Source organism: Centropristis striata, chromosome 1, assembly GCF_030273125.1.
Source record: "Centropristis striata isolate RG_2023a ecotype Rhode Island chromosome 1, C.striata_1.0, whole genome shotgun sequence".
NCBI classification, from domain to species: Eukaryota; Metazoa; Chordata; class Actinopteri; order Perciformes; family Serranidae; genus Centropristis; species Centropristis striata.
Genome location: NC_081517.1, coordinates 376803 through 397641, shown reverse-complemented (window position 1 = coordinate 397641; position 20839 = coordinate 376803). Strand labels below are relative to the sequence as shown.

At 41.3% G+C, this 20839-nt stretch overlaps 1 protein-coding gene and 2 pseudogenes across 3 annotated transcripts in view; 1 reads left to right on the top strand and 2 right to left on the bottom strand.

Annotated features, from left to right (window-relative positions):
- gcgrb (glucagon receptor b) overlaps positions 1-20839 on the top strand; it is an 88986-nt gene that overhangs the window by 36946 nt on the left and 31201 nt on the right. Inside the window, exon 1 of one of the 3 annotated variants that reach the window (XM_059343736.1) lies at positions 11703-11811. The exons of the other annotated variants lie outside the window; for them this stretch is intronic. The gene's annotated coding sequence lies outside the window, so the exon portion shown is untranslated. Of the gene's footprint in view, positions 1-11702; positions 11812-20839 lie in introns of those variants that run through there. 3 annotated transcript variants of the gene reach the window in all.
- On the bottom strand, positions 13794-15001 carry LOC131991130 (uncharacterized; annotated as a pseudogene).
- Positions 15620-20839, bottom strand: part of LOC131990880 (uncharacterized) — an 8198-nt pseudogene continuing 2978 nt past the window's right edge.

Here is a 20839-nt window from a genome sequence, read left to right as displayed (position 1 = left end):
AGTTTTCACGCCACACATTTTCATCAGCTACTCCTTCCACAAAGTTCTCCTCCATCACTAGATCTCCCAGGTCTCGTTCACAGCCGTCTGGCTCCTCCCACCAATCGCTGCATCCAGAATGTGATGGAGGTAATTCCAGATCCTTCTCTGTTCACTAATACTATCTGTACATATCCTGGACATTTGGTGGAAAGACTCCTGTAAGTTTATTAGAGCTGCCAGAGCAGCTTGAAGGTCCCACCATGGAAATAATCCCACGTTTCTTTATTTCCTGTCCTGGAGCATGTATGTGACGTAAACACATACGTGACGTGAGCAGATCAGATCAGAGTTTTGTGTCTTGTCAGTGTAGACGACACGCTACGGAGGAGAGGATTACACTTTTACACTTTGGAGGGTGGTTTCAGATTTTAGCGTCTTTAAGCCCCAAAAACGCCGTCACCGTCTAAACGAAAGGCACTTCACATAAAATATTTTGTTGTTTTTACCCGCGAGCGTCCTGGTGTAAACGGGGCCTCAGTGAGTTGGTTTAATCCTCCATCTGATGTAGAAATCATGTAGAAAGGTTGTTAATATCTACTTATTTGCCACATACATGACATCATACTAGTTATTAAGTTGTTAGCTGGTTTTGCTAACATTTGCAGCTTACATTACAGTCGAGAAATACACAGTTGAATCTATTTGTTTACAATTTCGTGTTTGGTTTTTGAAGGGCTAAGAAGAGACGTGAACACTTTGTATGATGGGTATTGTTCTTGCTTTCCTGCCATGCACACTGCTTCAGTATGTGTTAAACCCTTGGACTCTATATGAAGATGGACAGCTCAACAGCTCTTTAAAAGTGAAGCCAAAATATGTCAATCACCCCCTGGTGGCTGGCTGCAGTATAAGCTATAAGCCCCGCCCCCTCCATGTTAGTGAATGGGACAGACGAGACTAAAAACTCAAAGTACACGTCAAATACATTTTCCTCAGAGATGGATATATGATCATTTTAGGTAGTTTTGAACATTCTCATGTATGTTTCAGTGTTCATTTTTCTGATAAGCGTGTTAATGAATGAATTAATGAATTATTTGGTGATATAAAAGGCATGGGGCTGTGATTAGGTCAGGCAGGTGTTTTGGGCAGGAAATACTGGCTCCGCGGATATTTTGGCTTAACTTTTGCACAGTGGGAGAAAGTGGAGATGCAAGATTTTCATGATATGATCATTGTATATGGTATAATAATATAATTATTATTATTTTTCCTAATGGAAAAAGAGTGTAAAATGTCTCTCTTTTGAAAAGGAGTTAAAAAAGAAATTCAAATTACAAGACCATAGATACCATAGATGTGATGGTGTGATAAGCATCAGTACCTGGTGAAATGCTTTATCACTGCAGCTCTATTGCTGACCTTTGATTAATCACACGGAGGAGTTAATCAAACTCTCAGTCGTTCTTCTAGTTGTTTAGATGGAGACATGCAGAGTGAACATTTACTGAAGGCCTACACCACACCACATCACTGCGTGGCACCTATAGTGGCGCTGGCGTCTGGTTGTCCCTTTGGGGTCTCATTTAATGGAGAGCTGAGCAGCGATGCTGTCCTTCAGATGACAGGAAACATATGGTCCTCTCCTGCTGCTTTCTCCTTCTCTGGGGCTTTTTACATCCTGGTGAACCAACGTTCTCCACCGTTAGCTACATCTCAGTATGTGTCGCACAGAATGCTGCATAAGTCAGTGCTAAGATGCTATATGGTTGATAAGTGAGGCTGTTGTTTGCGTGCAGGGTTGTTATTTTCTGTGTTGCATGCATGGATACATACATTTTGATCTACAGAACATGTCTAGAGGGTCTCACAGGAATTATGCAAATGATTGTGTGCCTGTGCATACTCGGTCTGTGTGCTCAAGAGTTACAAATGTTGATCAGGAAGAAAATGAAACCTCAAACTGTGATGGTACTTATTTTATTATTTTATTTTTCTAACTGGAAAGACCGTTGTGCTGCAGAGCTCTGATGCTTAACGTCTGATGAATAAAAAGAGACTGGGCTGAATTTTCCCTTTAACCTCGATGTTTGTGTCCTTCCAAATTTATTACACATTTTAAACGAATTTCAGAAAATCAACAAAACATAAAAAAAATTAATAATATTAATTCCATCCACTACTGTAACATGGACATGCCAATACTGGGTGTTGGAGGTGGAGATAAGCAGTCGGCAAATATTACACTGGAAGAAGACGGCCTCATTGAAATCATTGAAGAACTATATGGAAATATGACCAAAAATTAGTAAAAGACGAGCTTATTAGCAAACCCTGTGGAGCCTCAGCCTCTCTCTGTACTGTAGACTTCACTATTTACACCCAGACAGTGTTGTAACCATTGGCAGTGCTGGGTCTCACCAGTAATGAGGAGCTAATCTGGCTAAGAGTCTGTGTGTGCATTTTGTTTTTATCGATCGTTTCCACCTCAGCCAAGAGTAAAAACTTTTTCAGAATATTTCAAGACACTGATAAATCATAACAACAGGTGGTGAACCGCAGGCTGGCAGTCAGAAGGAATGAAATGGGATTTATTGTTTCATTCTGTTTTACCTTTGAGTTCAGAATAATGGAATTTCACTGGTATTGGTGTCAACCAATGTTCTCATATTCTGTGTTCACACTGCATGCTGCAATATGAACAGTTGGCTCCATCAGATAAACTCTCAGTCCGTAACTGATCTGCCCAGTGGCTGGACGCTGTTTTACATTTCTAATTAACTGTTTAGTTTCTACTTTTAGAAGTAAGACCACTCAGGATGCAGCCAGCGGCATGAGATCAGAAATAACTCAGTAATCTGGAGCAGGAGGCGCATGTGTTACTGTCAAATGAGCCATAATGTTGGAAATGGAAATGAGATCACTGAAACAGGCTCACACTCACTAAAAGTGTCTATTTACTACTCAAACCCTGCCTGAGTTGTTTTTTGTTCATCACAACATTTTTGCAACATATTTTATTGGACTCAATTTTTTAAAGTGGTTTGGTGTCCAATGGGACCAATGGGACCAATGGGACCAATGGGACCAGTGGGACCAATGGGACCAATGGGACCAGTGGGACCAATGGGACCAGTGGGACCAATGGCTGCTCCAAGCTGTTGGCTGAGATGTTACAGTTGGCAGCATGTCTGCAGGATCATTAGGCCTGTTGTGTCATCATACAGCAGTGCTGTGGGCCTCTGGACCACAGGTACAGGCTTATTACCTGTATTACCACAGGTACAGGCTTATTACTGCAACATGACACAGCTGCATGTCCTACAGCTGATTCACTCTCAGTTAATTCAGCCTTTTAATGGTTTATAACAGACCCAAAAACACTGTCCACAATGTCTTTCTCTTCAATGAAAGCTTATCATTTGTCAGTATAAGACGTCTCCTTCACCTTTACTACTTGCCAGCACTTCACATTTATGAGTAAAATGCTAAATGGCCTCAGCATTAAATATGGTTGGAGTTTTATTGAGTAAATTACATTCAGATTCTACTTAAGGCCCCATACACACACACACACATGTTTTCATTTATTCCACTGATTCTTATGCTGTCCCACATTCAGACTTGCAAAAAAAGCTGCAACGTCCTGTTTTCTAAGTGAATAATGAATAAATATAGAAGAGAGCAATCCCAGACTGAGGCAGCAGTTTGTAGTCTGATAGTGTATTTGACTAAACAAAGTGATAACATTTCCAAACACAGTGCCTGTATTTGCATACTTCCATACTTCCATGAAGTACACTGTGTACTTATTTGTGTATTGCGTAACTTTTGACACTCTCAACACTAAGCAGAAGCTCGTAGATCAGCCAGTAAGAGTCATGGGACCCCACTCCATATTATCAGTTATTGAGTTGAGGCTGATAAATTAACCCATTAATGGCTCCTACAGAAGACTAAATAGTGGTACCTCATGAAAAAAACACACTATATAACTTAAATGTACATTTAAGTTATATAGTGTGTTACAGAGCAAAGATAGTAATGTCACACTCTTTCACACACTTTTAACCGTTAATAGTGCAACGTCCAGGTTCTCGTTGTGTAAAACATCTTTGATTGCATGAAGTGCATTCACACTGGCAGCATGTAAAGTGGAAGTTCAGAAATATGCAAATTGAACGCTGAAACGACTAAACTGCCAATTTCCTATGATTAGGCTGATCAATGTGGAGGTGCCCAGAATATAAAAAAACAAGTTAAATTAATTCAGTTGTATAGGCTTTACTCAGAATAAATGGGAGAAGCAGTGAGAATTCATGCGTGTGACAAAAGTTTAATCTGACCATGCCTTTAACATTATGAACTGTTTAAACAGTATCTGCGGCCAGTAAACACGTATGGAGGTAGTTACTTTTATCCCAACCCTGAAGATGATTTTTTAACCAAGTAGTTTGTGTATCTCAACTTAACCAAGTGGTTCCATTTCCTAATGTTGTTGTCATGTTTAAAACAGCGATTGTGCAACCATTTCATCATTTTAATGAAGAACGTTTTGCAAACCTTTGTGCACACGTTTGATGTAGAAAACACTCAAACCATCAGGATATGTTGTTGCAGTCCACTTCGTCGTATTGAACAGAGTCGTCATAAACTTTACTTGCTTTTTCTACTGGGACAAATTTTGAAATGTCTCCTGTGCAAAAACAGACTCAGCTAAAAACATCTTCATGCTTCTGTTTCAGGTCCTGTACGGTATTGTGCTTCCTGTCTCACTGCTCACTGGTAACATCAGCGCTTTTCTTCTTATGACTAATCAAAATGTGGAAAACGGTGTATTCCTACAGGACCTCAGCAAACTCCCAGCAGAGCTCTGCTCACTTTATCTTTCTCCAGCCAGACGGATAGAAAACACCTGTGTGGGTGTGCTGGGACTCTAATCGTTTTATTAATTTGGTTCCTTTCTATCCTGGGAAGAGCTGAAACTACACTGAGCAGAGCCACCTGTTGATGGAAACACCACTGTTTGTTTGCACTGGAATCTTCAGCTGCTTTTCTCTTGCATTACGTTTTACTTTCATGAAAGCACAAACATAAAAGACCCATTTAAGATCATTAAAATTGCATTGCATACTTTTGAGAAATTGAATTACCACTCTGTGCGAAATTAAATCTCACCCTGGTTCTTGGACAGATTCCACTCCCAGATCCTCTCATCAGACAATCCCATTACAGAATTAGAAGAGGAAGCTTTGCCAGTGGCTCAGTTTCTTTTTTTTCATGTGCATCTTCATCTCTGACTCTGCAAAACCTCATTGATGAGAGAGATATGTTAGAAGGATTTGTCTTTTCAAACATATGCGCTTATTTATTAGTGTTGGATCGGTGTAAATAAATTGGTTTTATATTAAGCAAACCTGTTGTACCAGGTTTTACCACTAGGTGTTGGCCTTGAATCAGCATTCTCTTCTGAGTGGAACATAACAATGTATTATTGAAAACTTTTGCAGTGCGATTCGTATGAAAACATGATGACGAGCCCAGTTTTAACATGTTGCACACACAAGATGATCACTTTTAAAAAATGTCATGATCGCTTTTTAAACGTGTTGTTAATGTTGTAAAAGGGTGAAGTTGAGGAAACAGAAAGACTTGCTGTAGGTTAGCCATTAAAACCACTTTCCTAATGTTAGGAAACACTACTTCCAACAATGGGATAATAATAATAAAATGTATTATTATTATTGGGACATGAACAGGTGTCTTGGTTGGAAGGAAGTCCTGGGTTTGTTCCACCTCACGTCCCTCCCGAAGGTGGACTTACGTAGCTTTTAACACTCTATTGCGTCAGTTAGTCAGCAGATAATATTTCTTGGGATAGCTACAAAATGTATTAATTAACTAATTTAAACAACCTGTGTCATATCCAAACATAAATATAAATATTTAGTTTTTGTCATTAGTAGACATCCATGCAAAATAATAAGATTATAAAACATTTCAACAGATTTATTAGTAAGTAGTACTTGTATCAGGTTGTAATTATTTTATTAAACAACAAAACAATGGATGGATGGATGGATGGATAGGAGGACTGCACAGTGCTTGTAGGGGGCGTGGTCTGCTTATGGGCGTGGCCTCGACAGGGCGTGGTCTCTGTAGTGGGCGTGTCCTTGGTTGGGGGCGTGGTCTCAGCAGCCCTGCAGTAAGCAGTGTGTTGTGTGCATGTGACTGAAGAATAACAGATATTCAAGCGTACTTGCATTAAATCTGATTGGTTTAGTCAAGACTATGCTAAAATAGATTTATTCCAGCTATATTTAAGTTCCCTGTTAAAGGCCAACCTTCAGTTTTGTAAATTCACCATTTATTTCCCTTAATTCTCCTTAATTCCCATGGAAAGTTTCCAACTTTGGAATTTTGCAGCCCTAGCCATCCATGAGAGCAGCCTGAAGTCGTCGTTGTGTTGAACAAGTCGTTCTCTGAACTGAAACACACTTCACTGTCTTTATTTTATTTTGGCCAAATTGAGAAATGGCGCTCCTCCCTTCTTCTTCTGTTTGCCCTCTCCCTCGCTCCTCAGGTTGAGTCGCCCCCTGGTGGCTGAGATGCATCATTGCTTTTGTGAAATCCACTGATGTTGTTCTGCAGTGCAGACTGCTACGTGTTTCATCTCTTTATTAAACATCAGATCGCCAAATTCCATGTGATCGACCAAATTCTTACCAGCCATGAATCGATGGTGGATTATTGTGTAATGTATTCTGACAGTGGGTTATTCCTCTCTGCAGCAGTTTGATCTGGTCCTTCCCGGCTCGGCACTAACTGGTGGACAGTCAGTGAGTCTGTTTATAAACTAACATGGTGTTACTGTATGTTAATCATGTTGTCATAATGCTTATTATAGATGCAATACAAGTTAGATTTATCACTCTTACACCACTGGCACACATTTGCAAGAATGTGTCACACTTTCTTTGCCAGTTCAGCTGGTTTGCATTATAATAAACCAGTTTGAGTTTGTACAGTTTGTACCAGAGCAGCAACAGGAAACTGTCAACTCTGCTTGTTCCAAGTATCAGGTCTTTGCAGGAGACTCGATTAGACTTTAAATAAATGGCTTGCATTGAACAGGACATGTCGTTGAGTTTTTATGTAGTTTTAGCCTTTTGGGTATCGCTGAAGAAGACATAATAAATGTTTCTATCTGTAATATAATTTAAAGAGAGTAATACTGCAGCCAAGTTGAGTTATGAACCAGACTCTTCAGGATGCAAATGCACACACTCTCTCTCTTTTTGTGTCTTTTTCTCTCTCACGCACACAGAGAAAGATAAAGCTCCGTCTCCACTGGCCTCTGGCACACATGGGTCTATTTAGCTTTAACAAAATTATTTCATTCTGTTTCTCCTCTAAATCTGAAATGTATCTCATCTGACAGAGAAGAATGGACTCAAATTCTGCCCACTCTATTTTCTTTGTTCGCCGTCCATACTTCCCTGTTTAAATGGAGCCCATCAGCCAGAAATGAGAAAAGAGAGAATAAGTTCCTATTCATCTTTAAAATGCGTGTAGAATTAATTACAGCGAGGTGTTTACTAGATTTATTCAAGATGAAGTAGAATGAGATGCAATTTTATTTTGAAGGGAAAATATTCACTGTGAATGGGAATCAGCAACTCTGTTGAATGATTTCTTACAAAAATGCAATGATTCAAACCGCATATAAAGCACTTATTTCTGTTCAGAAGAAGTGATGAAAACAATGTTCTTCACTGTAACTCACATCTCAGCTGCCACATGTTCACCACAAATCAAATCAAAACGCTCGATCAAACCTCGGCACTCAGTGAGAAATGCTACAGATCAGTCACTCTTATTTAATTTGACTGATTTTGCCAAACCCCCAACAGGAAATGAAGTGTCAGTTAGTTTGCTCAGGATGCAGAAGTCTTACGCCAGCTGTAATCAGCTGATTGAATCACTGCTAAACCAGTATGCTGTTACTGGTGATACGACAGAGATGAAGGATGAAGGAAAGCACCGAGCAGGATTCGAACCAGCTCCCACCGTGTTTTAAGGACTAAGTCTAAATCTTATACTCTCTACAGATGAGCATGAGAAATTAAAACCCATTTAAACTCGCTAAAATTATTCCATGAAGTGAAAATATCTGTTGACGAATTAGATGATGTCTGAGGATTTGGTCTTGTGTTTTTTTATTAGGTGAAGTTTCCTGGTGGACTGAAAGCTTTTCTTGATGCTAAAGTAAAGCTAACCGCTAACTGTAGCTGCAGTTAGCTAGCTCAGCTAGCCGTGCTGCTCTCAGTGTTGTTGTTCAGCTTGCATGAGAGCTTTGGAGGTATCAGGGTTCTCAAATCTGGAATATAAGCTTTTTTTTATGAAAATAATAAAATAAATTATAATAATGCAAATAAAGCTATTGCACTTGTTAAGAGAGTTTCAAAGTGCTTTCCAAGGAAAAAGAAACAGGATCATAAAACAAAGGAATAAAAAACTAGATGAAACAGGATATGACTGACAGCTCAGAAAACCATATTTGAAACATTTCATGTATTTTGAATATCAACATGCTTACAAAGAAATCCAACGAAGGTTTTAAATTCCATTAAAAAAAGAAGAAGAAAAGAAGAAGAGATGTTGGGTGTGTGAGTGCTCATTCACTGTTGTCATGGTAACCAGTGATGGTCGTCGCCTCAGCCTTGAACAAAACCATTTTATTTCAATGCAAAGTATTTGTTTGGAGTTTTTCCCTTTTTTTCTTTCTCTTTTGTTGCCTTTACTGGAGTTTCAATGTATTTAGCTACAAATCTGCCCGGTAACAGACGTCATTGTTGCAATGGCCTCTATATATAATGGCCATATACTGATTCAAGGCTTCTCCAGGAAACATCGGCCTGTTTCTTCAGCTCCAGCGCTTCATCAAGAGCTTTTGGTGTTTGGTGAGAGGGAACATGAAGCATCAGCTATCCTCGCAAGTTTATTTTGTGTGTTATGTGCCAGCTTAGTTTGGGAGGGTTTGATTGGAGGATGAAGGTTTCATTCTGTGCTTCATGACTTTTTTTTTTAACTAGTTGGTTTTCAGATCTTCCCACATCAATTTTCCAAACTCAGAGAAATCACACAGAATTAAGATGGCAACAGCACAATAACGTCCAAATGACAGATTTCAATTTATATCAACCGGAGTAAAGAAGAACAGGGTAAATATGGCATGAAACCTTTCTGTAATAACCGTTTTCAGTGTGTGTGTTGGTCAGAAGAACCAGGCCGTCACTGTGTTGTGTTGTCATGTGTTGTGTTGTGTTGTCATGTGTTGTGTTGTCATGCTGTGGTCATAATGGTGGTGCCATGATTGCCTTTCATGCCTTTGAGCAGCTCTCCTTCATGCATGCAGGTATGTATGCAGGTGCACACATTCACAGTTGGGTTATAAAAACTGAGCAACTATGTAACAGTTAGCTTCTTGCTGTCTCTCTCCTTTAGATCAGCTCTTAATAATAATAATAATACATTTTATTTGGAGGCGCCTTTCTTGGCACTCAAGGACACCGTACAAAAAAGATAGAAAAGATTCAGCAATAAAATACAATAAAATACACAGAATTAATAACAATACAATACAATAGATAGATTGGACAGGGTAATTGTGATCAGAGGGAATAAGCAGTTTTAAACAGATGTGTTTTGAGTTGTGATTTGAAATGGGGGAGTGAGTCAATGTTCCTGAGTTGGGGTGGTAGTGAGTTCCAGAGGCTATAAAGGAGCTGCTGGTTGAGCTGTTGTCACCACTCACATGTGTTTCCGTCCCTCTTGGACTTGGCGGGGCTCCGGGCGGCCAGAGACCAGTTTGTGGGCTGCAGAGACCAGTTTGTGGGCTGCCAGAGACCAGTTTGTGGGCTGCAGAGACCAGTTTGAGTCCCTCATGTTTGCGGTTGTCACAGGTGTGGCGATGTGTGTCGAGACGTGTTTAGCAGATGCGGCTGCAGCAGACGATGACAGGCTGCTGGTTAGTTTATATGATACACACCAACACACACTGCTGACATTTCTACCTGCAGGAGAGGTTAAAGGAGACATTATGGATCAGCCTGGTTCATCTGCCCTTTTCTCTTTTCCAACATCGTCTTCTGATTGTATATATATATATATATATATATATATATATATATATATATATATATATATATATATATATATATATATATATATATCAACTCAGTGTTGAGGGGTCTACACATGCAGTGATTACATCCAGGTGCTAATCCCATAACGCTCTGTTACTTTGACATGTTGGGAGTTAATCTGTTTGCTGTTTTACTGAACAGGAAGTGTTAGCTTTGGGAGTGGAGCTGTGGTGATTTAATGTGCAGTTTACACATTAAAAGAGCTGAATGGAAACACCTTCATTCTGAAGTTATTACGCTTGGCTGGTGTATTGAAAAGGAAAATGCAATAATGTGCAGTGGAAACAGATTTAGCAAACACATGATGGGTTTCTGGCTTTGTGCTACTAGGCCAATTATTTTTAATTCATTTGTGATCTGATAAACAGAGAAAAGAGCAGGAGTGGGTTAAAGGGGTTAAAAAAGAAACTTTTTAAATTGTTTTTCACAGTCTGAGGGTTAATTGGCACTTTTAATGACATCATCTTGTAGTGCAACCATGATTTATCATTACCTACTGCTTATATCAATAAACCAAATTCTAATAATCACATAACCGTTGTGGATGAAACAAACATTAATTTGCTTTTGCTGATTTAAAATCAGCATCTCAGTAGGGCTGGGCGATATGGACCAAAAGTCATATCCCGATATATATTTACAATATATATCCCGATATTTTTATTGCAAAGTGAGAGCAAATGTTCAGTTAAAGTCAAAGCTAAATATGACATGTAGTAGTAAAAGTAGTTTTATTGAAACCGTTTATTTAAGGGAACATAAATACTGAATAATAACAGGAGTACCTTATATAGTAAATAGATAAATAAATCAAAGCTCCATAAAGTGCACATTTAAATAAAAATATATCTCAAATAAAAATATGAAATAAAATATGAAATAAAATAGGCAAATCTTTTTCTGAAATAATATATTTATATGAGAAAAGAATAACAAACATTACAAAATAACTAAATATGACAAACCCTAGTAAGGGCAGCATTTATATATAAAGACAGAAAGAAAATGAACTATATCGATACATGTGATATGGTCTAATTCCATATCACATTATAAATATATCAATATATTTTATATGGATATAACGGCCAGCCCTACAGGCCGTGTGCAGGCGCTGAGGCTAAACTGTCGATTGTCAGTAAATAAAGAATCATCAAACTGTAGTAAACCAAAATGTCTTGCATGTATTTAATAAAGATGTTTGATGTGGTTGTGAATGATTCAGAGTTGTTGAAAGGAACTTTGTGACAGCGCTGGGTGGAGTAACTTTATTATATTATAAATAACCTGAAGAACATTTTCCATAACTGGATAGTGATATTTGCTTGGTTGGATCTGGTGCTGATTGGTCGAAGGCTTGATTTGTTTCCCGTATGTTGCCACATTTCCCTCCTCTCACCCAGCAGGTCACACCAGGTTATATATGTTCTACTTATTAACTGGGATTGTTTGTGTGCTGGGAATGTTTCCATAGGAGGGAGGCTGTGAGCGTCAGCGATGTGAGGCTGAAGGAGGATATCTGCGGTATAAGAGAAGCATTTAATGGAGGAGTCCAGGGAGCACATGGCTGATTTAGGATCTAGATTCTGGCTCTCTGCATTCTCCATGGACACTGAGAATGGTATGTACTGGCCAAGCCTTCTCCTTCACATGTGCTCTCTCTCTCTCTCTCTCTCTCTCTCTCTCTCTCCCTCTCTCTCTCTCTCCCTCTCTCTCTCTCTCTCCCTCTCTCTCTCTCTCTCTCTCTGTCTCTCTCTCTCTCTCCCTCTCTCCCTCTCTCTCTCTCTCTCTCTCTCTCTGTCTCTCTCTCTCTCTCTCTCTCTCCCTCTCTCTCTCCCTCTCTCTCTCTCTCTCTCTCTCTCTCTGCTCATCTGGACTCTGATGTGTTCGCCCACGTTGGACCCTTTTTTAAAGCAGTGGTGCCATGTTGTCAGACAGAAACTGGCTGGTTGTGAACGCATTAAGAGCCGATGGGATCATCTGCCAGCAGCTCTTTCCAACCCAGATGTCTCCTCAGTGGAAGTGGTGATGATTTGAGCAAAATATCAGCGCTGGGAGCCAAATATCTCCACTATTTTAATATGCAAAACCAGGATCGGCACCAGGCAGTAGCTGGGAATTACTATAGCAACTCCAAGTCAACTACAGGTCAACTACAGGTCAACGCCAAGGTTTTCAATATGAAACCAAAATAAATACATAAAAAAACTGATGCTATACATACATATATATATATATATCATATATAAAGAGAGTATAAGTTGTTTTTATACTTTCATACTTTATACTTTTACGTTTGTCCTAACAAACAATATTTTCTCAAACTAAGTGTGAACAGCTCAAGGTCAGGGGTCATGAACATGGCTAAAGTCAAATAATCGATAATTTAAAAAAAATGTTTTATTCATTAAAAACAAAAGTAGGAAACCTTCACCACAATGACAGGGCTGTAGTTGCCAGTTAATTGTCTGCTAATTGATTCAGTTTTCCTGCTGTACTTGTTTTGTGTGGAAACAGAGTGATAGTGTGTGAAGTAACTGAAGCTGTCAGATAAATAAAAACAACAGTAGAAAGTGGCATGTAAGTCAAACACTCAAGTACCTCAGATGGTAGTTATAGCCAGTCATAACCCTGCATTGTAGCCCAGACCACACTTGTACTTTTATTTTGAAAATTGATGAGTAACTCATCCCAATCATATAACAACAACTAAGTTACTGCAGTGAAAAAAGCTGCTGTTTCTACATGCAGTGAAAACACTTTGACTTCTTCATCGACTGACTCTTTGGGTTTCTACGGGCTGACATGCTAACTGTTCAGGTCACTGACATGCTAACAGTTCAGGTCACTGACATGCTAACTGTTCAGGTCACTGACATGCTAACTGTTCAGGTCACTGAGGTGTTCAGGTGCTGAAGCAGCACAGTGTGAAGAGTGAAGAGTGAAGGAACGTAACGACAGGAGAGAACATCACTGTCTCTGTCAGATCATCTGCTATCTGTTCCACTGCTCTGACCTCCTCTATGAGACAGGAAACAAGATGTTCCTCCGTTCTCCCTGGAGGAGGCAGGAGGAGTAATAGAGGAGTAATAGAAGGGAAACAGGGCTCAGTCTCTGCTGAGATGAGGACTTTTTTCCCCACTTCTGAAAAGCCAGTTTCCTTCTGAATGGTTTCAGAGTTATAAAGTAGAGCTGAAGGACGAGGAGAACCTACGATGAGAGACGAGATGAAAAGAAAAAATAGATGCCGTTGCTGTGTTTGTGAAGCGTGACGTCTGCTGAAGGAGCAGATTCAGGGTCACCTCCATCACCTCCCTCAGTTCATCATAACACACACACACACACACACACACACTCTCTGATGTCTGCCACTAGCCAACTTCACCTAATCTACCTACTGCTGGCTTACACCAACAGATGTTTTACTGCAGTCTGTCATCTCCATGGTTACGTGTAAGGTAGTAATCTGTTTCATATCAGTCTTTTCCTAGTCTTGGGTTTGATCATATCAAACGTGTTTGATCATGTTTCGCAGGTCGCAGTGACGTAACACAATCACTAACCAAAAGATGAGTGGGGGAAAGGTCCCTGGTGACAGTAAGGTCATCCATAAAAGCTCTGATGGGCGGCTGACGTACACCTGACTTGGTGAGGGGTCCTCTGCACTCCACCTCTGCTGACTTGACAAGCATGTTCATGGCTAAGGCGAACAGAATCACTGAGACTGTGTGACTCCAGCCGATGTGATGCTGATGTTACTGTTCCAGAGGTGACTCTCAAACTGAAGCAGTTGTAATAGTCCAGTATGAGGTTTCTGATTTCGCCTGGAACATGATGCCGGTCGAGTGAGGTCTCCACCAGCTTGTGTGGAATAGACCCATAGGCATTGGACAAGTCAAGCCACAACACTGCCAGGTCCCCGCTGCCCTCCCGGGCCTCTCGGATGAGCTGGGTGACAACTCCCGTGTGCTCGACGCATCCTGGCACCTCCGGGATCCCCCCCTTCTGCACAGAGGTGTCAATGTATGCATTCTTCAGGAGGAACTCCGTCATGCGTCGGGCAACAATGCTGAAAAACACCTTGCCCTCCACACTCAGGACCGAGATGTTTCTGAACTGCTCGATGGTGCGTGAGTTCTCCTCCTTTGGAATCCATACGCCCTCTGCATGCCTCCACTGCTGAGCCACCTTCCCCCTCCTCCAGATGACCTTGAGGATCTTCCACAGTCGCTTCAAGAGCCTGGGGCACCTCTTGTAGACAACATATGATACCCCACTGGGACCTGGAGCTGAGGTGGATCTAGCTGCTCTGACGATGTCTTCAACTTCTCCCAGGGATGGTTCTTTGATGTTGAAGGCAGACGTGGGCTCGGGCGGGGTTATCAGAACGCTGCAGGGTCCGAGGTCCTGCTCCCTTGCGCTGTCGCTGTAGGTTGCCCTGAGGTACTCGTCAACCTGTTCCTGAGAGCAGGCCAATTGTCCTCCTCGCTTCTGCCCGAGGATCTTCTTGGTGAAACTGAACGGGCTTGCAATAAAGGCAGCACGCTTCTTGGCTCTCTCCTTCCCCTTTTCCTGTGCCATTCAGCTCGGCAGAGTGTTGTCAGGTCCCTCCTTATGTTGTTATGGAGCTCTGCAAGCCCGGCCTTCTCTTCTTCTCTTGCCTGCTTGTACTGCCGTCCCAGCAGTCTGAGCTCTTGCCGCAGTTGTTTGATATTCTTCTGCCGTCGGTTAGGCTCCCCTTCACCGCTGGTAGGGCGCCGCTCTTTGGTGCCAAACCTCTCAGCGGCAATGCTGACAATCATCGCGCTCATTATGCGCAACTTCAGATCAGCATCCCCTCTGGCTTCGAGAACCTGATTGACATCCTCATTTAACTGGCACCACTCTTTCACCTTTTTGGCCGAAGGCCACTTCACCCGACGGTGTTCTGACTGCCTGACTTGGGGTGGGGTTTGTGGAGCATGGAGGGTCTGGGCACTGTGGCGTGACTCCGGGCCGGGCTCCTCCTCCGTCTCACCAGGCACTGGTCCTGTGCGTTTCACCACTTGCCTTCCAGTCAAGCATCTCATTTTGGTCTGGTGGATCTTCAGACCACGCAGGTTTTTGCAGACCTTGCCACATAAGCAAACTGCACTCGTAGTTGTCATTCCATTAGCTTGGGTCGATACCTGTGTATCCTTCCTGTTGGGGTGCTCATCCCCCCCCCCTCTCGGGCACCCCTGAGGGTATAACTCTTCAGGGTTTTCCATAGCTTATTTGGGTACCCCCTCACAGGAGCTGCAGGTTGGGGTGCTAGCCCTCCCTGCTGGTTTATTATACACCCCCTGGTGCAACCTTGACACATCATCAGTGATGTAACCTGGGGTCATCGGGTGTTTTGGGTCTTTCAACATCAGACACCCTCGCCCAGGTGACCCAGTCGAGGATGATCAGTCCCCGGCTTGTGTCTAGGTAGCTTGTATGGCCCATGGATCACCCCTCTTGATCCACAGCCATCTTGATGCCTTCTCAGCAGCATCAGTAGTGTTCCTGATGGCTTTCTTGCTGTGCAGTCCCCTTATGCCCAACATCTTGAGAGCCCTGCGGAGTGACTGGCCTGCGAACCCACAGCATCCAACCTCAATGGGGTTACATTGGGTCTTCCATTCGTTTCGTCTGCATTCGCTTGCCAGCTCTTCATACTTGGCCCTCTTCCTCTCAAATGCCTCCTCCATCCGGTCTTCCCAGGGCACAGTCAACTCCAACAGTATCACCTGCCTTGTTGATTCAGACATGAGAACCAAGTCCGGCCTGAGTGTTGTTACTGCGATGGTCTCTGGGAACTTGAGCTGTTTCCCCAGGTCCACCTTCAGCTGCCAGTCCCTAGCAGTGGCCAGGAGCCCTGCTGCTTGGCTTGCGCATTGTTGTGGCTTCTCTCCAGCTTTAACAAAGCTGATGGAGTGCCTAGCTGGCTGTTGTTGCTTACTGAGAGAGATCCCGGTGCAGATGGTATCTGCTATGACCCTCAGCACCTGGTCATGGCGCCACCGGTAGCGTCCTTCCCCCAGGGCTTTTGGGCAGCAGCTAAGGATGTGCTCCAGTGATCCTCTCCTCTGACACAGAGGAGCGGGTGTTTCTGCCAGTCCCCAACAGAAGAGGTTGGATGGGCTGGGGAGGACATCGTAGACTGACTAAAGACCTGCTCGAGAGGGTCTCCTCCACTCCTGCTCGAACCTCTTCCTGGATGAGCTGAAGCCTCTCCTTCCCCTGTGTCTTGTTGTACTGAGGTCTTGGGTTGCTCCCAAGCCCTGCCCGGCCTGACGTAACTGATCCAACAGATGGTATCTGCTATGACCCTCAGCACCTGGTCATGGCGCCACCGGTAGCGTCCCTCCCCCAGGGCTGGATAAGTACCTCAAACAACCCCAAAATCCAAATTATCCCTTTAAAAATACATATGAAATGAGTGGAACATGGAAAACATCAATTTTAAAGTATAATCGGCCAAAGTGACAACAACAAACATGTCGTTTTATGTGATATAGTGAAACGCCTTTTAAAATTTGAATTATGTCATAATAACATGTCGTTTGAAATGCAAATAAAAGCAATAGAAACAAATAAGAAGCAGGGGGGATTGTAGTCTAGCTCCAAAGCAGTTGGCTGTCACTCTCCATGTGGGGCAGAGCAACTCAACGAGACAGAAACAACATAATTAGAGCTCTTGTTTAGCTCCATTACTGCCATTGCACTCCGCCTACTTTCTCTCCATAGTCTGCCTAATTACACACTCCTCATCACATAGAGGCTTATTGATTTAAATAAAATAATTGGGAGGAACCTTAATGAGAATGTGGAACACTCTGTTTCCTTGATTGACTTCATTATCGGTCATGTGATCCTTAGAGGTCCTCGATGTGTGATGAGCAGTTTTCAAATGATTTACTGTCACACATTTCCACTCTACTTCCTTCTGCTTCTCTTTCTGCTCATCTCTGAGTTTCACCGCAGGACAAACATACATATTGTGCACTTAAATGGAAATGTGTGGGAGGGGAGAGGCACACACACACACACACACACACACACACACACACACACGGACTGAGTAATGAAAGGAGAAGTCAAATGTGAATGAAAAGGGACTGACATGTTTCACACTCTGCACGGTGTTAATGATTCAAACTAAAGGTTAAAAAGCAGAATTGTTGTCCAGAATGTTTTATTCATCAGCAGACGGAGAGACAGCGCTGCATCTGATGATAATTAGCATTATGAGCTAAAAGTACCACGTCTTTCTGCCCGAGAGGAAAAAAGGGGGAAAATGTGTGTGTGTGTGTGTGTGTGTGTGTGTGTGTGTGTGTGTGTGGCATATAAACAGTGCAAACAGTGGCTTTAACTCAGTTTGTAGAAGCAAATATCCCTTGGGAGGTGTAACTGTTACAATGGCTGCACACAGAGAGAGAGAGAGAGAGAGAGAAGCGTGACTGTTGGTCGTGTAGTTTGATTTACATAAACAGCGTAATATTGTAATATTGAGGAATATTCAAAAGGAGAAACTGTGACTCACACGGCTGTTTGTGCTCATACAAATCACTGAGCATGGTTGTGCAGATATTTTCTGTCTTTCTATCTCTGTCTTTGTCTTTCTTCTTGATAACACACAAAGACTCTGTATCATGGTGTTATCATGTATCATGGTGTTATCATGTATCATGGTGTTATCATGGTGTGGTTATACAGGGATGCTGAGTTTTCCATTGACTTGCCTTGTAAAGTCTGCAGAGCGGCTGTTTGGAAGAAGGATTGGCTCGCTAACAGCTGAAGTTCAACAAAAGGTTTCTCTGAGTGAATGAAAATAAAATGTGAAATAAAACAAAACGAAAACGTAAAGAGCAGTAAACCTGCAGATCCATGTAGTAGCATGACTATTACAGACTGTATAAGAGGAATAAACGTGGCCTCGATGACATCATCATTGGTTTGTAGACTGACAGATGAAAGCCTCAAGTTTTGCATGTTGTTGTTTTTTTTAAACAACCAAGATGTTACAATAAAATGTCTTTAAATTAAAATACACTGTGAAAGGGTAAAAGTTCAAACATAAAAACACAGCTCGGCTCTGTCAATCACAATCAATATTTATCGTGAATTTTACTCTTAATGGAACCATAATTTGCTAAATTAACATCATGTTGAGTTGTAGAACACATTAAACTACTGAGACCATGAAGACATTAGGAAAATGTTTCCGAGGTTAGGGCTGGGCGATATGGACCAAAAGTCATATCCCGATATATTTAGGCTGAATATCCGATTTATTTAAGTGAACATAAATACTGTTTAACAACAGGAGTACTGGTTTGTTTTTTTAATTAAAGCTCCATAAAGTGCACATTTAAATAAAAAATATCTTAAATAAAAATAGCTTATGAAATAAAACCCTTTTTCCAAAATAAATATATTTATATGAGAAAAGAATAATGAACATTACAAAAATAACTAAATATGACAAACCCTAGTAAGGGCAGCATTTATATATAAATAAAGACATTTTTTAAACTATATTGATATATGCGATATGGTCTAATTCCATATCACATCTGATAATATATCGATATATCTTTTATATCGATACATCGTCCAGCCCTAATAAATCAAGTGAGAAGTAGGGTCATTTTCTCATTGACTTCTATAGCTCTGAGCTTCTTTCTGCAACCAGCGGAGTCGCCCCCTGCTGGCCACGAGGTAGAATGCAGGTTTATGGAATTTTGCCTGGTGAAAGCCAAAACCTTTTTGGGCCTTTTTGATGGTTAAAAATGTATTACAAGAAACGCACTGTCACCAACAAGGCAGATTTATTTTAACTATTTGAATATTTTTGAGAAAACGAAGATTACATCCATCCACTGTGATACATTTCACAAAAAATCAGTAACAGGCAGCTCCTGCTAAACACTGAGGAGAGAATGTAATATCTGGCCTTGAAGAACTGAAGGTGCTACGAACAGATTTACACCCTGAAACAGATTTCAGCTGATTCCTCAACATGCTGCAGTAATAAGAGCTGCTGAGGGTCGATCAGCTTCAGTCCTGTGATTCTCTTCTCACTGTTGTGGTGAATAAAAACAGACACACAGGCGCTGCCAGCAGCTCACATGTTCACACACACACACACACACACACAGTTACATACACACACACACCCATGCTCTCATATGTCCAGCTGCCTATGAAAATCAAGTAAATCTCTATATGTGACACTGCTTGCAAGGAGGTTAGGAGATGAAATTACATGAACTGCAGATTATAAAAATATCCTTTTCAATCTAAAAATACATGGCAACATAGAATAGATTATGTTCTTCATAAGGCTGCATGTTTTAATGTGTTTCCAGTCGACCTGGAGGGCTACGTCCCAATGTCCACCAGCCAGCTCAGCGTTTACCAAACTGCCAACATGCCAAAAAGTTTTTGTTCATTTTGATGCACAAACAGCTGCAAAGAGAATCGTGGGCCGTGTTTCCACATAATCCCATTTCAGACCCAGAGAGGAGGAGATATTGGATTTTTTTCAATCCAGTGTGGTGCCATTATTGGTAAAAATAAGCTAATCTCACTAGCTGACTGCTCTCACACTGGAACTGACATCATTAGCACTCGTCTTCTCTTTGACGATGAAGAATTTATTGTTCTTCCCTCCCAAACAACATTACACATCCATCCAGATGGAAAGTCCAAATACAGGAGCAGTGAGCATATTAGGAGGCTTTTATCTTATTATCTATCTTTATATATCTTGGCACTATGGACGGATTCCCCCGAGATCCAATCCACTTTATTTATTTATTAGATACATCACCAGCTGTGGTGTTTCACATGAACAGGTTAACTGATTAACATCATTAACTGGTGACATTAAATGATTCTGTGGTTGTAACCCACATAAGTTGTTAGCGTTAGCGTTAGCGTTGTCACGATACTAAAATGTTCAACTGGATACCGATACTCAGGAAAATATTAGATTTTCGATACCATTTTCGATACCACCAGGATAAAAACAAAGACCCCAAAATTTAACAGAAATATTTTTATTTACAAGAAAAATGCAACATGTTAAAATGAACAGAACCACAGGTTAAATATTTAAATATTTATAATAAAAACAGTTGTGCAAAAAGAAACTGCAACTCTGATAACAAGCTTCAGGTCTGAGGTAGTGAAAAAAATAAATAAATACAATAAACAATAACAATTAGAACAATATTTATCAATACTTTTGAAAGTGAGTATCGTATCCGGATACAACGTTTGAGTATCGATACTTCTGACAACCCTAGTTAGCGTAGATAATAAACACAGATGAATATGTATTTTATATCAGGGACACCTCCAGAACACGTTCTGTTCGTCTCTATAGCAACCATGAGTCACTCCTCACTCACACACCAGCTGTTTTAAATCATATATCTCCAAGTCACACAGTTTATTGTTAGATCTTTGTTCTTCCTCTTTAGATTTGTGATCTTAACACGTGTGGGTTGCATAATAATTACCAGGCTGGTGTGTTAGCTCTGTGTTAGCTCTGTGTTAGCGCTGTGTTAGCTCTGTGTTAGCGCTGTGTTAGCTCTGTGTTAGCTCTGTGTTAGCTCTGTGTTAGCCGCCATGCT